This window comes from Macaca thibetana, chromosome X (genome assembly GCF_024542745.1).
Source record: "Macaca thibetana thibetana isolate TM-01 chromosome X, ASM2454274v1, whole genome shotgun sequence".
Lineage (NCBI taxonomy): Eukaryota > Metazoa > Chordata > Mammalia > Primates > Cercopithecidae > Macaca > Macaca thibetana.
In genome coordinates, this window is record NC_065598.1 from 72,753,845 (window position 1) to 72,768,924 (window position 15,080).

Here is a 15,080-nt window from a genome sequence, read left to right on the forward strand (position 1 = left end):
ATATGTTTATAGTAGTCTATGATGATCATTTCTATTTCTTGGTATTAGCTGTAATATCTCATTTTCATTTCTGATTATTCTTATTTTAAGCTTCTCTCTGTTTCTGTTTGCATAAAATATCTTTCTTCACCCCTTTATTTTTACTCTGTAAGTGTCTTTACCAGTTAGGTGAGTTTCTTGCAAGCAGTGTATTGATAGTGCAATGTTTAATCCATTGTGCCAATCTATATATTTTAGGTGGAAGATTTAATCCATTTACATTTAAGGTTAGTATTAATAAGTAAAAGTTTTTTCTTAATGTTAATTTTATCTAGTTGCTTTGTAGATTATTTGTTTCTTTTTTCTCTCTCTGTAGTTTTGCATACTTTTGTCATGTTGCCATTTGATATTTTTATTTTCCTCATTTTGTAATTGTTTTATAAAACCTATGTGTTTTATATGTTTGTGTGTTTTTATGATGAAGAATATCGAATTTTTGCTTTCATGTTTAGAACTCTTTTGTATGTTTCTTATAGGAGTAATCTAGTGTTGCAAATTTCCTATATGTTAGCTTGTCTGTAAAAGACTTTATTTCTCCTTCATTTATAAAGTTTTTTTTTTTTAAGCAAGATACAAAATATAAGGTTGGAGGGTTTTCTAAGCCCTTTGTTAATAACATTTAAATCTTTTTTGGCTGTTATGGTTTCCGCTAATAAGTTCACTGTTTGATTGAGTTTCTTTTATAGGTGACTACACACTTTTATCTTGCTGTATTTAGGCTGTTTTTTTTTTTTTTCCCCACAATGATGCTAGACAGTCTGTTGGTTATATGTCGTGGTGACCTCCTTTTTGTGATGTATTTTCCTGGAGTTTGTTGAGCCTTTTGTATCTGGATGTCTAGGTTTCTTCTAAATTATGAATGTTTTCCTCAGTTCTTTTCTTAAACAGTTTTTTTTCAATTATTTTGCTTTTTTTTTCTCCTTTTCAGGAATACCCATGATTCACAGACTTGGATATTCTGTGTAGTCTCTGACTCTTTGGAGGCTTTATTTACTAAACTCTTTTTAAAAATAATTTTGTCAGACTAAATTAATTCAATAGGCCTGCCTTCAAGTTCTGAGGTTCTTCTTTCTGCATGATCCACTGTATTTTGTATATTTCAACTGTATTTTGTAATTCTTTACATAAATTTTTGTTTCCAAAATTTCTATTTTGTTTTTTTAAATATATATCTTTTTGGTAAATTTCTCGTTCACATCCTAAATTAATTTTCTGATCACTTTGTATTTGTTTTCATATTTTTCTTGGATTTCATTGAACTTCTTTAATATCAATATTTTGAATTCATTTTCTGGTATTTAAAATTGCATTTTGGTTATGATCCACTGCTACAGAGCTATTTTGATCCTTTGGGGCTCTCATTCAACCCTTTTATTTTATACTTCCAGAATTATTATGCTTATGCCTTCTCATCTGCAGAAATTGTAATGTCTTTTTTTTTAAATATACTTTCATTTGGTCAGGACTTTTTAGTATTTTCTTTTGAAATATGACTATAATATATGTTGGGTGGGCTTGTTTGGCTTTAGTTCTGAATGATCCCAGTGGCAAAGACTCTGTATAAATTCCTTTGTTACAGATTGCCTAATGTGGTGGATTTCTCAAGTGCTATTTTTACTAGTGGTATACTGGACAAGTAAGCACGCTCATGGCCTCCCGGAAAGCTGAGGTGGCAGAGGTCTGCAGAACCTCTTCTTGTTTCCAAGCTTTGTGCACTTACATCAGCAGATTTTGTATTAGATTGTGCAGCTTGACCCCATGGAACTAGGTGGCACTGGAATAGCTAGCTGTGGTGGTAGCAGTAGAGTTTGTGCTTGACTTTTTTTTTTTTTTTTTTTCAGAAAGAAGCTCTCTAATGCCTCAAGCAAATGGACTGTTCTGTAGAACACACAGTAGCCTGGCCTTTGTACTCAGCTTCAGAAGGGGTCACAGCTGGGAGGAGCTGGGTTGGTCTGGCCTGCCCTCAGGTCTGTCAATGTCAGGCACAGACAGCAGCCCTGGTGGGGGTGGCAGGGGACTTTCCTAGCCTCTCTGCTATTTCCTTGATTGTAAATAAACTTAGTGTGGTGGCTTTCTCAAATGTTAGTTGTAGTAGTAATTTACCAGGTGGATAAGTAGGCTCAAGTCTTCCTGAGTATCTGGTGTGGTGTGGGCAATGATGATAGCAGAGGTCACAGAATGCCTGTTTCCTTTCTGATTACTGTGCAATTGTGTCAACAGATGTTGTAATGGGCTGTGTAGATGCTATAATGGGCTGTGTGGTTAGCTGTGAGGTGGGGCTGGGCCAAGAAAGCCCAAATTCAGGCTTCCTGACATGAAGCACAAGCACTAGCCCTGACAGGAGTCAGAAGATAGTTCTCAGGCTGTTGGTGCTATGCTCCAGGGAGGAGAGGTGCAATGCCAAAGAGCCCACACAGGGAAAGAAGGGCAGCTCATGCTCCATAACCTAGCAGGCAATGGTGAAATCTGACTCATTCCCATGCTATCAATCTGGTGGAGCTCCCTAGTATGTCTTGCCACTGGCAGAAAGCTAAAACAGTTAACTAAGTTACAAGCAGTCTGTCTTCAGACTAGAGAACTGCCCCAGGCCATGAAACTCCTTGCCCAGCACAAAATCCATGGCTCCCAAACCACACCTCTTTCAGTCCAGTCCTGTGAAACGGGGTTGCCCAACTCATGCCACACTCACCTCTGAAGTCCAATTCTGGGGGTTCTTCCCCAACTCAAGACTAAATCTCAAATCTCAGTCCAGAGACTCCCCAAACCAATGACTGCTGCTTGTGCTGGCTGGGAGGTTCCCATGCAGCCCACTGTGAGCTAGAATCAGGAATGGTCATGCTCTATTTGTGCTAGGGTCTGGAAGCATGTGCAAAAGACTTCCCACTGCCACTCCTTCTCACAGTCTCTCTACTGCGATCTAGTACTGGGTAGGGTCAAAGAGCTCCCTTGTGGCCTGGATTACCTGGGTCTCCAGTGGAAATGTATATCAGAGAGACATTTCCTACCCTTCTTGTGCATCGGGGACCCACTCCCAGTTTTCTGACAGACCCATGACATGGTGCGCTGCCTGCCATGTTTTACAAAGTATCTGAAGTTTCTTTTGTTTTTATGTTGAGCTCCTGTGTTTCTTCTTGGATAAAAGTCCACAATATGAATCTCTACACAGAATTTTGCTATTTCCAAGTAAATGAGATGCACCAACAAAGCCCCTAATCTGTCATCTTGGAGAAAAAAAGCCATGTTTATCCACATTTATCGTCTAATAATTTTACCATGAATTCGATTTTGTCTAAAATTCAGGTTGCTACATATGCCTCAAATATACTTTTACATCCTTACTTTTTTTTCCAATTTATGTCATTTTGTTTTAGGTATATTTCTTATAAACAGCTATGTTTTGGGGTTTATATTTTGTTTGTTTGCTTTGTCCAATCTGACAGTGTCTGGCTTCCAACGGAGAAATTTGCTTTATTTTTATCAAAGCAATGTGTCTGTATAACACACACACAAATAATAAAATTCCATTGTTCACAAGGGCTCATAATAAACTATCCTGAATGTCTGTTTTCTCCTTTATTCTTCAACATTTAAATATGTCTGCTTCTGTTCTTGGGGTAGTAACTTCCTTAACTCTAAGTAATTTACTTATTTTGAAATTTCTTGGTTTATTTACTTTAGATGTCATTTATTTACTCTTTTATAAGAAAGGTGAGAATTTAAGTCACACTCACTCTTCAGTTTTAATTATATTATTTTAGTTCATCTTGTTCCATCTGTATTTAAAAGTATCTCTCATCTGCCCATTATGCATTTTGTTGAACAATATGAAACTCCTAATTTTAGTTTAAAAATGGTTGGATATCAGCAAATTCACATTGTTTAGCTTAATAAAAAGAAGCTAACAGTATTCCTATGTTTTCTTTCACTTTTCTTCACCAGTTTCCTCCTATAACCTTCTGTCAGCTGTATCTTTATTTTTATAGTTGTGTAATGCTCCAAAATCATCATAAAATATTCCTTGCTATGCATATAGGTTGAAAAATGAATAAACAGCATGATTTACACTAGTATTAAAGAAAAATTGGGGCTGGGCACGATAGCTCACTCCTGTAATCCCAGCACTTTGGGAGGCTGAGGCAGGTGGATCACAAAGTCAGGAGTTCGAGACCAGCCTGGCAAATATGGTGAAATCCCATCTCTACTAAAACTACAAAAATTAGCTTGATGTGGTGGCACACACCTGTAGTCCCAGCTGCTTGGGAGGCAGAGGCAGGAGAATTGCTTGAACCCGGGAGGCGGAGTTTGCAGTGAGCCCAGATCATGCCACTGCACTCCAGCCTGGGTGACAGAGTGAGACTCCATTAAAAAAAAAAAAAAAGAGAGAGAGAGAGAAGAAAAAAGAAAAATTGGAAGATAAATATGAGGAAATCTAGAACAGAGAGAAAGATTGTGACAATAAATACATGAGATATTGAAAAACAATTCAAGATGCACAACATCCAACTTACGGGAGTTCAAGACAGAAGAGAAGAAAAGAATAAGGCAAAGAAAACTATCAAGAAATTATATAAGGTTAAATAAGGTTTCTCATTGCTCAAATGGTTCAAATTGAAATGGCCCTTAGAGTGGTGACTGGAGTAAATAGGAAAGGACCCCACAACACGGTGCATCTCAAAAAAATTTTAGAACAAGAATAAGTAAAAACTGGTAAAAATAAAAATTCCAAAGTAGGGTCAGATAACATGAGAGAAATGAAAATTAGAATGTCATCACATCTGTTATTAGTAAGCAGCACAAGATTCTAGGAGACAAGTAGGTAGGAGAGAGTCTGAGAAGTAGAATTGTTGACACATAGTCTTTGAGTATTTAAAACTTTTATAGATACTGCCAAATTATTATCCTAAAATGCTTAAACAATTTATACTCCTAAAACCAGTGCATAACAATGTTCATTTCCCTTCATTCTCTCTCACATTAAACAGGGACATGGATGCAGCTGGAAACCATCATTCTTAGCAAACTATCACAAGAACAGAAAACCAAACACCGCGTGTTCTCACTCATAGGTGGGAACTGAACAATGAGATCACTTGGACTCGGGAAGGGGGACATCACACACCGGGGCCTATCATGGGGAGGAGAGAGGGGGGAGGGATTGCATTGGGAGTTATACCTGATGTAAATGACGAGTTGATGGGTGCTGACGAGTTGATGGGTGCAGCACAGCAACATGGCACAAGTATACATATGTAACAAACCTGCACGTTATGCACATGTACCCTAGAACTTAAAGTATAATAATAATAAAAAATAAATTAAAAAAAACATTTTTTGCCATAACTTCAATATGACAGGTGATAATTGTTTTAATTTGAATTTGTGTGATGAAATTTAGCTTTTAAAAAAGTATTGACAGTTGTGTTCTTTTTATATTTTTCTATAGAGTTTATATAGATTGTATTATTGTTTAAAATACTTGGTATTCTTCTCAGTGGGGCTCCTCCCTAGAACAGGCTTATACTCTTGTCTCACAGACATCAGACTTGGCTATGTGACTACCATGATCAATGGAATGCATTTGGACGTGAAATATGCCACTTAGGAGAAAGGTTTAAGAAACCTTTTATAATTCACCAACTTTTCTCTGCCACAAGATTAGTAATGTCCTAGATAGAGGCTGCTCTTTCAGCTAGAGTTTTAAAGTGAAGACAATAGACAGCAGGGCCACAGCTGATCTGATAGAGACATGTAGCCTGAGAAGTAAATAAATATTTGTGGTTGCAAACTACAGGTATTTTTAGGCTTTTTTTCACTCTAGTATAATTTAATATAAGCTAACCGATACAGGCGTATCCACCAGTTATTTAATTAATTAGCAACATATATTTTATAGTAGATATATTCACCATTGTTTGTTGTGTATGTTACAATTTTCAGTATTTTATATGGATTTTATTCTTGTTTATTATATTTTGTAATTATTGTTATTCATTATGTGCTTTTAAGAAGTTTTACAATATTTATATAGTCAAACCTGTCAATCATTTTTATTACAGTTTGTGGCTTTTATGCCATATTTAGAAGAAAACCTTTCCCCAAACCATGATTTTTAAAATCCTTCTCAATATTTATTTTTAATACCTCTGGAATTTTGTTTTGTACATTTAAAATATTTAACTATTTGATAAATTAACTTATTTCCAGTGGCCAGCTCATTGTTTCAATATCAATAAATTGTTAGTCTATCCTTTACCTAATAATTTAAAATATTTCCTGTGTTATATATTAAATTACATAAGCTTAGACCTGTTTTAAACCTGTTATATGGTTTGGCTCTTGTGTCTCCACCCAAATCTCATTTTGAATTGTAATCCCCATGTGTCAAGGGAGGTACTAGTGGAAGGTAATTGTATCTATGGGAGCAGTTTTCCCCATGCTGTTCTCATGATAGCAAGGGAGTTCTCATGAGGTCTGATGGTTTTAAAGTGTGGCACTTCCCTTTAGCTCACCTCCCCTCCTGCCACCTTGTGAAGAAGGTACATGCTTCTGCTTAGCCTTCGGTAATAATTGTAAGTTTCCTGAGGCCTCCACAGCCATACAGTACTGTGAGTCAAATAAAACTACCTGATTTGAAAATTACCCAGTCTCAGGTAGTATCTGTATAACAGTGTGAAAACGAGCTAATACACTCTGTCCCAGTGTTCTGTCAGACTATTTCTGCACTTATATTAATTACCATGGATTTATATCTCAACATTTGGTAGGGCTATCCCTCATTATTTAATTTTTTTCAGAATTGAAGCATTATTATTAAATGTTTCATTTATGCAGGTAATATTTAAAAATATTTAATTACATAAAAATATAATCTTCATCATGTCATTCCACTGCTTAAAACACTCAGGCCTTTCCTCTTTATTATACCTTTTATGACTTGTCACAACCCCAGGTGAGAAATCGAAGCACATAGGGAAGTGAGCTTTGAATTCCCTGTGGTGCTATGGGAAGCACTAACATCATAATTGGGACCCATCTAACGTCATAATTGGAACCCATCTTTTACTTCCAGAGTACCCCAAAATGTAGAGTGTATTGCAAAAGGTGAATGAACCTAGGGACTTCCTGATTTAATCTAATTATGGGGAAAGTAGCAAGTGAAGCAGATGAATGCTCCAGTTCTAATCCCATAAACCAAATTGAACTTCCCATGTATTATGACCCTGTAAACATACAAAATCAAGCAGAAAAAACTAGATCGTACTCCAGGCTACCGGTTTTGGTATTGCTTTATTCTTCAAACAAAATTACATGTACATTTTCAATACATTAAAAAAAGACACACTATTTAAATGAAGAGTTTTCTGTGACACTTTTGCTGAAACCCTAGCACTCCAGGAAATACAATTTCACAACTCAGAGTTCTGCAAATTCCCCCAGAGATCTTGATTCTTTTTTTTTTTAATTTTAATTTTTATTTTTTTTAATTTATTTATTATTATTATACTTTAAGTTGTAGGGTACATGTGCATAACGTGCAGGTTTGTTACATATGTATACTTGTGCCATGTTGCTGTGCTGCACCCATCAACTCGTCATTTACATCAGGTATAAGTCCCAGTGCAATCCCTCCCCCCTCCCCCCTCCCCATGATAGGCCCCGGTGTGTGATGTTCCCCTTCCTGAGTCCAAGTGATCTCATTGTTCAGTTCCCACCTATGAGTGAGAACATGTGGTGTTTGGTTTTCTGTTCTTGTGATAGTTTGCTAAGAATGATGGTTTCCAGCTGCATCCATGTCCCTACAAAGGACACAAACTCATCCTTTTTTATGGCTGCATAGTATTCCATGGTGTATATGTGCCACATTTTCTTAATCCAATCTGTCACTGATGGACATTTGGGTTGATTCCAAGTCTTTGTTATTGTGAATAGTGCCGCAATAAACATACGTGTGCATGTGTCTTTATAGCAGCATGATTTATAATCCTTTGGGTATATACCCAGTAATGGGATGGCTGGGTCATATGGTACATCTAGTTCTAGATCCTTGAGGAATCGCCATACTGTTTTCCATAATGGTTGAACTAGTTTACAATCCCACCAACAGTGTAAAAGTGTTCTTATTTCTCCACATCCTCTCCAGCACCTGTTGTTTCCTGACTTTTGAATGATTGCCATTCTAACTGGTGTGAGATGGTATCTCATTGTGGTTTTGATTTGCATTTCTCTGATGGCCAGTGATGATGAGCATTTTTTCATGTGTCTGTTGGCTGTATGAATGTCTTCTTTTGAGAAATGTCTGTTCATATCCTTTGCCCACTTTTTGATGGGGTTGTTTGTTTTTTTCTTGTAAATTTGTTTGAGTTCTTTGTAGTTTCTGGATATGAGCCCTTTGTCAGAGGAGTAGATTGCAAAAATGTTCTCCCATTCTGTAGGTTGCCTGTTCACTCTGATGGTAGTTTCTTTTGCTGTGCAGAAGCTCTTTAGTTTAATTAGATCCCATTTGTCAATTTTGGCTTTTGCTGCTGTTGCTTTTGGTGTTTTAGACATGAAGTCTTTGCCCATGCCTATGTCCTGAATGGTACTACCTAGGTTTTCCTCCAGGATTGTTATGGTATTAGGTCTAACATTTAAGTCTCTAATCCATCTTGAATTAATTTTCGTATAAGGAGTAAGGAAAGGATCCAGTTTCAGCCTTCTACTTATGGCTAGCCAATTTTCCCAGAACCATTTATTAAATAGGGAATCCTTTCCCCATTTCTTGTTTCTCTCAGGTTTGTCAAAGATCAGATGGCTGTAGATGTGTGGTATTATTTCTGAGGACTCTGTTCTGTTCCATTGGTCTATATCTCTGTTTTGGTACCAGTACCATGCTGTTTTGGTTACTGTAGCCTTGTAGTATAGTTTGAAGTCAGGTAGCGTGATACCTCCAGCTTTGTTCTTTTGACTTAGGATTGTCTTGGAGATGCGGGCTCTTTTTTGGTTCCATATGAACTTTAAAGCAGCTTTTCCAATTCTGTGAAGAAACTCATTGGTAGCTTGATGGGGATGGCATTGAATCTATAAATTACCTTGGGCAGTGTGGCCATTTTCACGATATTGATTCTTCCTATCCATGAGCATGGTATGTTCTTCCATTTGTTTGTGTCCTCTTTTATTTCACTGAGCAGTGGTTTGTAGTTCTCCTTGAAGAGGTCCTTTACATCCCTTGTAAGTTGGATTCCTAGGTATTTTATTGTCTTTGAAGCAATTGTGAATGGAAGTTCATTCCTGATTTGGCTCTCTGTTTGTCTGTTACTGGTGTATAAGAATGCTTGTGATTTTTGCACATTAATTTTGTATCCTGAGACTTTGCTGAAGTTTCTTATCAGCTTAAGGAGATTTTGGGCTGAGACAATGGGGTTTTCTAAATATACAATCATGTCATCTGCAAACAGGGACAATTTGACTTCTTCTTTTCCTAACTGAATACCCTTGATTTCTTTCTCTTGCCTAATTGCCCTAGCCAGAACTTCCAACACTATGTTGAATAGGAGTGGTGAGAGAGGGCATCCCTGTCTTGTGCCAGTTTTCAAAGGGAATTTTTCCAGTTTTTGCCCATTCAGTATGATATTAGCTGTGGGTTTGTCATAAATAGCTCTTATGATTTTGAGGTACGTTCCATCAATACCAAATTTATTGAGCGTTTTTAGCATGAAGGGCTGTTGAATTTTGTCAAAAGCCTTTTCTGCGTCTATTGAGATAATCATGTGGTTCTTGTCTTTGGTTCTGTTGATATGCTGGATTATGTTTATTGATTTGCGAATGTTGAACCAGCCTTGCATCCCAGGGATGAAGCCCACTTGATCATGGTGGATAAGCTTTTTGATGTGTTGCGGAATCCGGTTTGCCAGTATTTTATTGAGGATTTTTGCATCGATGTTCATCAGGGATATTGGTCTAAAATTCTCTTTTTTTGTTGCGTCTCTGCCAGGCTTTGGTATCAGGATGATGTTGGCCTCATAAAATGAGTTAGGGAGGATTCCCTCTTTTTCTATTGATTGGAATAGTTTCAGAAGGAATGGTACCAACTCCTCCTTGTACCTCTGGTAGAATTTAGCTGTGAATCCATCTGGTCCTGGACTTTTTTTGGTTGGTAGGCTATTAAATATTGCCTCAATTTCAGAGCCTGCTATTGGTCTATTCAGGGATTCAACTTCTTCCTGGTTTAGTCTTGGAAGAGTGTAAGTGTCCAGGAAATTATCCATTTCTTCTAGATTTTCCAGTTTATTTGCGTAGAGGTGTTTCTAGTATTCTCTGATGGTAGTTTGTATTTCTGTGGGGTCGGTGGTGATATCCCCTTTATCATTTTTAATTGTGTTGATTTGATTCTTCTCTCTTTTCTTCTTTATTAGTCTTGCTAGTGGTCTGTCAATTTTGTTGATCTTTTCAAAAAACCAACTCCTGGATTTATTGATTTTTTGGAGCGTTTTTTGTGTCTCTATCTCCTTCAGTTCTGCTCTGATCTTAGTTATTTCTTGCCTTCTGCTAGCTTTTGAATGTGTTTGCTCTTGCTTCTCTAGTTGTTTTAATTGCCATGTTAGGGTGTCAATTTTGGATCTTTCCTTCTTTCTCTTGTGGGCATTTAGTGCTATAAATTTCCCTCTACACACTGCTTTAAATGTGTCCCAGGGATTCTGGTATGTAGTCTCTTTGTTCTCATTGGTTTCAAAGAACATCTTCATTTTTGCCTTCATTTCGTTGTGTACCCAGTAGTCAATCAGGAGCAGGTTGCTCATTTTTCATGTAGTTGAGCAGTTCTGAGCACGTTTCTTAGTCCTGAGTTCTAGTTTGATGTCACTGTGGTCTGAGATACAGTTTGTTATAATTTCTGTTCTTTTACATTTGCTGAGGAGTGCTTTACTTCCAACTATGTGGTCAATTTTGGAATAAGTGCAATGTGGTGCTGAGAAGAATGTTGATATTCTGTTGATTGGAGGTGGAGAGTTCTGTAGATGTCTATTAGTTCTGCTTGGTGCAGAGATGAGTTCAATTCCTGGATATCCTTGTTAACTTTCTGTCTCGTTGATCTGTCTGATGTTGACAGCGGGGTGTTGAAGTCTCCCATTATTATCGTATGGGAGTCTAAGTCTCTTTGTAAGTCCCTAAGGACTTGCTTTATGAATATGGGTGCTCCTGTATTGAGTGCATATATATTTAGTATAGTTAGCTCTTCTTGTTGAATTGATGCCTTTACCTTTATGTAACGGCCTTCTTTGTCTCTTTTGATCTTTTTTGGCTTAAAGTCTGTCTGTTTTATCAGAGACTAGGATTGCAATCCCTGCCTTTTTATTTTCCATTTGCTTGGTAGATCTTCCTCCAACCCTTTATTTTGAGCCAATGTATGTCTCTGCAGGTGAGATGGGTCTCCTGAATACAGTGCACTGATGGGTCTTGACTCTTTATCCAACTTGGCAATCTGTGTCTATTAATTGGAGCATTTAGCCCATTTACATTTAAGGTTAATATTGTTATGTGTGAATTTGATCCTGTCTTTATGATGTTAGCTGGTTATTTTGTTTGTTAGTTGATGCAATTTCTTACTAGCATCAATGATCTTTTCATTTTGGCATGTTTTTGCAATGGCTGGTACTGGTTGTTCCTTTCTACGTTTAGTGCTTCCTTCAGGAGCTCTTGTAGGGTAGGCCTGGTGGTGACAAAATCTCTCAGCATTTGTTTGTCTGTAGAGGATTTTATTTCTCCTTCACTTCTGAAACTTAGTTTGGCTGGATATGAAATTCTGGGTTGAAAATTCTTTTCTTTAAAAATGTTGAATATTGGCCCCCACTCTTCTGGCTTGTAGAATTTCTGCCGAGAGATTCACTGTTAGTCTGATGGGCTTCCCTTTGTGGGTAACCCGACCTTTCTCTCTGGCTGCCTTAACATTTTTTCCTTCATTTCACCTTTGGTGAATCTGACAATTGTGTGTCTTCTGGTTGCTCTTCTCAAGGAGTATCTTTGTGGCGTTCTCTGTATTTCCTGAATTTGAATATTGGCCTTCCTTGCTACGTTGGGGAATTTCTCCTGGATAATACCCTGCAGAGTGTTTTCCAACTTGGTTCCATTCTCCCTGTCACTTTCCAGTACACCAATCAGACGTAGATTTGGTCTTTTCACTTAGTCCCATATTTCTTGGAGGCTTTGTTAGTTTCTTTTCACTCCTTTTTGTCTAAACTTCTCTCTTCTTTTCATTAATTTGATCTTCAATCACTGATACCCTTTCTTCCAGTTGATTGAATCAGTTACTGAAGCTTGTGAATTTGTCACATGGTTCTCATGCCATGGTTTTCAGCTCTATCAGGTTATTTAAGGACTTCTCTACATAGGTTATTCTAGTTAGCCTTTCATCTAATCTTTTTTCAACTTTTTAAAATTCTTTGCAATGTGTTCCAACTTCCTCCTTTAGCTTGGAGAAGTTTGATCTTCTGAAGCCTTCTTCTCTCAACTCATTAAAGTCATTCTCCTTCCAGCTTTGTTCCATTGCTGGTGAGGAGCTGCGTTCCTTTGGAGGGGAGAGACCCTCTGATTTTTAGAGTTTTCAGCTTTTCTGCTTTGTTTTTTCCCCATCTTTGTGGTTTTATCTACCTTTGTTCTTTGATCATGATGACATACAGATGGGGTTTTGGTGTGGACGTCCTTTCTGTTTGTTAGTTTTCCTTCTAACCATCATGACGCTCTGCTGCAGATCTGTTGGAGTTTGCTGGAGGTCCACTCCAGACCCTGTTTGCCTGGGTATCAGCAGCGAAGGCTGCAGAATAGTGAATGTTGCTGCATGATTGTTCCTCTGCAAGCTTTGTCTCTGAGTTGTACCTGGCCGTGTGAGGTGTCAGTCTGCCCCTACTGGGGGATGCCTCCCAGTTAGGCTACTCGGGGGGTCAGAGACCCACTTGAGGAGGCAGTCTGTCCATTCTCAGATCTCAAAGTCTGTGTTGGAAGAACCACTACTCTCTTCAAAGCTGTCAGACAGGGACATTTAAATCTGCAGAAGTTTCTGCTGCCTTTTGTTTGGCTATGCCCTGTCCCCAGAGGTGGAGTCTACAGAGGCAGGCAGGCCTCCTTGAGCTGCGGTGGGCTCCACCCAGTTCGAGCTCCCCGGCAGCTTTGTTTAGCTACTCAAGCCTCAGCAATGGCAGGCACCCCTCCCCCAGCCTCGCTGCCACCTTGCAGTTAGATCTCAGACTGCTGTGCTAGCAATGAGGGAGGCCCCATGGGCATGGGACCCTCCGAGCTAGGTGCAGGATATAATCTCCTGGTGTGCCGTTTGCTAAGACCCTTGGTAAAGCACAGTATTAAGGTGGGAGTGACCCGATCTTCCAGGTGCTGTGTGTCACGGTTTCCCCTTGCTAGGAAAGGGAATTCCCTTACCCCCTGCACTTCCCAGCTAGGCGATGCCTCGCCCTGCTTCAGCTCTTGCTCAGTGGGCTGCACCCACTGTCCTGCACCCACTGTCCAATGTGCCAGTGAGATGAACCTGGTATCTCAGTTGGAAATGCAGAAATCACCTGTCTTCTGTGTAACTCACATTGGGAGCTGTAGCCTGGAGCTGTTCCTATTTGGCCATCTTGGAAAAGATCTGTAATTTTTTTTTTCTTTTCGGGCAGAGTCTTGCTCTGTCTGTCAGGTTGGAGTGTAGTTGTGTGATCTCAGCTGACTGCAACATCTGCCTGCTGAGCTCAAACAATTCTCCTGCCTCAGATTCCTGAGTAGCTGGGATTACAGGTGACCTGCACCATGCTTGGCTAATTTTTGTATTATTAGTAGAGATGAGGTTTTGCCATGTTGGTTACGCTGGTCCCAAAATCCTGACCTTAGGTGATCTGCCCTCCTTGGCCTCCCAAATGCAGGGAGTACAGGTATGAGCCACTGCATCCAGACTGTTGTAGTTGTTTTGAGGTGCTATGAACCATGCTCATATTAGATGGTGAACTTAATACATTTTGTGTGTGTTCTGACTGCTCCACTGACCAGTCATTCCTCCATCTCTCTCTCTATTCCTCAGCCTTCTCTATTTGCTGAGACACAACAATATATAAATTAAATCAGTTAGTAACCCTAAAATGGCCTCTAATTGTTCACGTGAAAGAGTCATACCTTTATCACTTTAAATCAAAAGCTAAAAATAATTACATTTACTAAGACTACTCAGTTTACTGAAAGTAACCACATCAAAAGGTGAGAAAAGCCAGAACTAGGTTTTTTGAGTCAGTTAACCAAAGTGTGAATACAGAAGAAAATGTCTTAAAATAAATTTAAAATGCTACTCCAGTGAACACAAGAATGATAAGAAAGTAAAACAGCCTTATTGCTGGCATGAATTAAGTTTTACTGGCATGGATAGAAGACCAAGCAAGTCACAACATTCCCTTAAAACAAAGCCTAATCCAGAGCAAGGCCCTAACTCTCTTCAACTCTATGAAGGTGGTGAGTGTTAAGAAAGCTTCAGAAGAAAACGTTGAAGCTAGCAGAGGTGGTTTATGAGATTTAAAGGAAGAGGCTATATCTGTAACATGAAAGTGAAAGGTGAAGCAACAAGTGCTGATGTGGAAGCTACAGCAAGGTATCTGGAATATCTAGCTAAGATCATTGAAGAAGGTGGATACACTAAACAACCTTGCCAATATAAAGAAAACTGCCTTCTATTGTCAGAAGATGCCAGGACATTCACAGCTAGAGACAACTCAATGCCAGGCTTCAAAGCAGTAACAAAACAGGCTGACTCTCTTGTTAGGGGCTAAAACAGTTGGAGATTTTAATTGAAGTCAATGGTCATTTACTATTTCAAAAATCCTAGGGCTCTTAAGAAATATAATAATTTTACTCTACAAATTAGAAAACCTGGATGAAATGAATACATTCCTGGATACATATAATCTACCGAGATTAAACCATAAAGAAACAGAAAATTGAACAGACCAATAATGAGTAATCCAATTGAAACAGTAGCAAAATATCTCCCAATAACAAGAAAAACTATACTCGAGACTGACTTTAATGTTATATTCTAC

The 15,080-nt window shown here is 38.4% G+C and overlaps 1 protein-coding gene across 2 annotated transcripts in view; it reads left to right on the plus strand.

Annotated features, from left to right (window-relative positions):
* LOC126946324 (cytochrome c oxidase subunit 7B, mitochondrial) overlaps positions 1-15,080 on the plus strand; it is a 1,159,743-nt gene that overhangs the window by 43,740 nt on the left and 1,100,923 nt on the right. The window contains exon 1 of one of the 2 annotated variants that reach the window (XM_050776466.1): positions 5,186-5,189. The exons of the other annotated variant lie outside the window; for it this stretch is intronic. The gene's annotated coding sequence lies outside the window, so the exon portion shown is untranslated. Of the gene's footprint in view, positions 1-5,185; positions 5,190-15,080 lie in introns of those variants that run through there. 2 annotated transcript variants of the gene reach the window in all.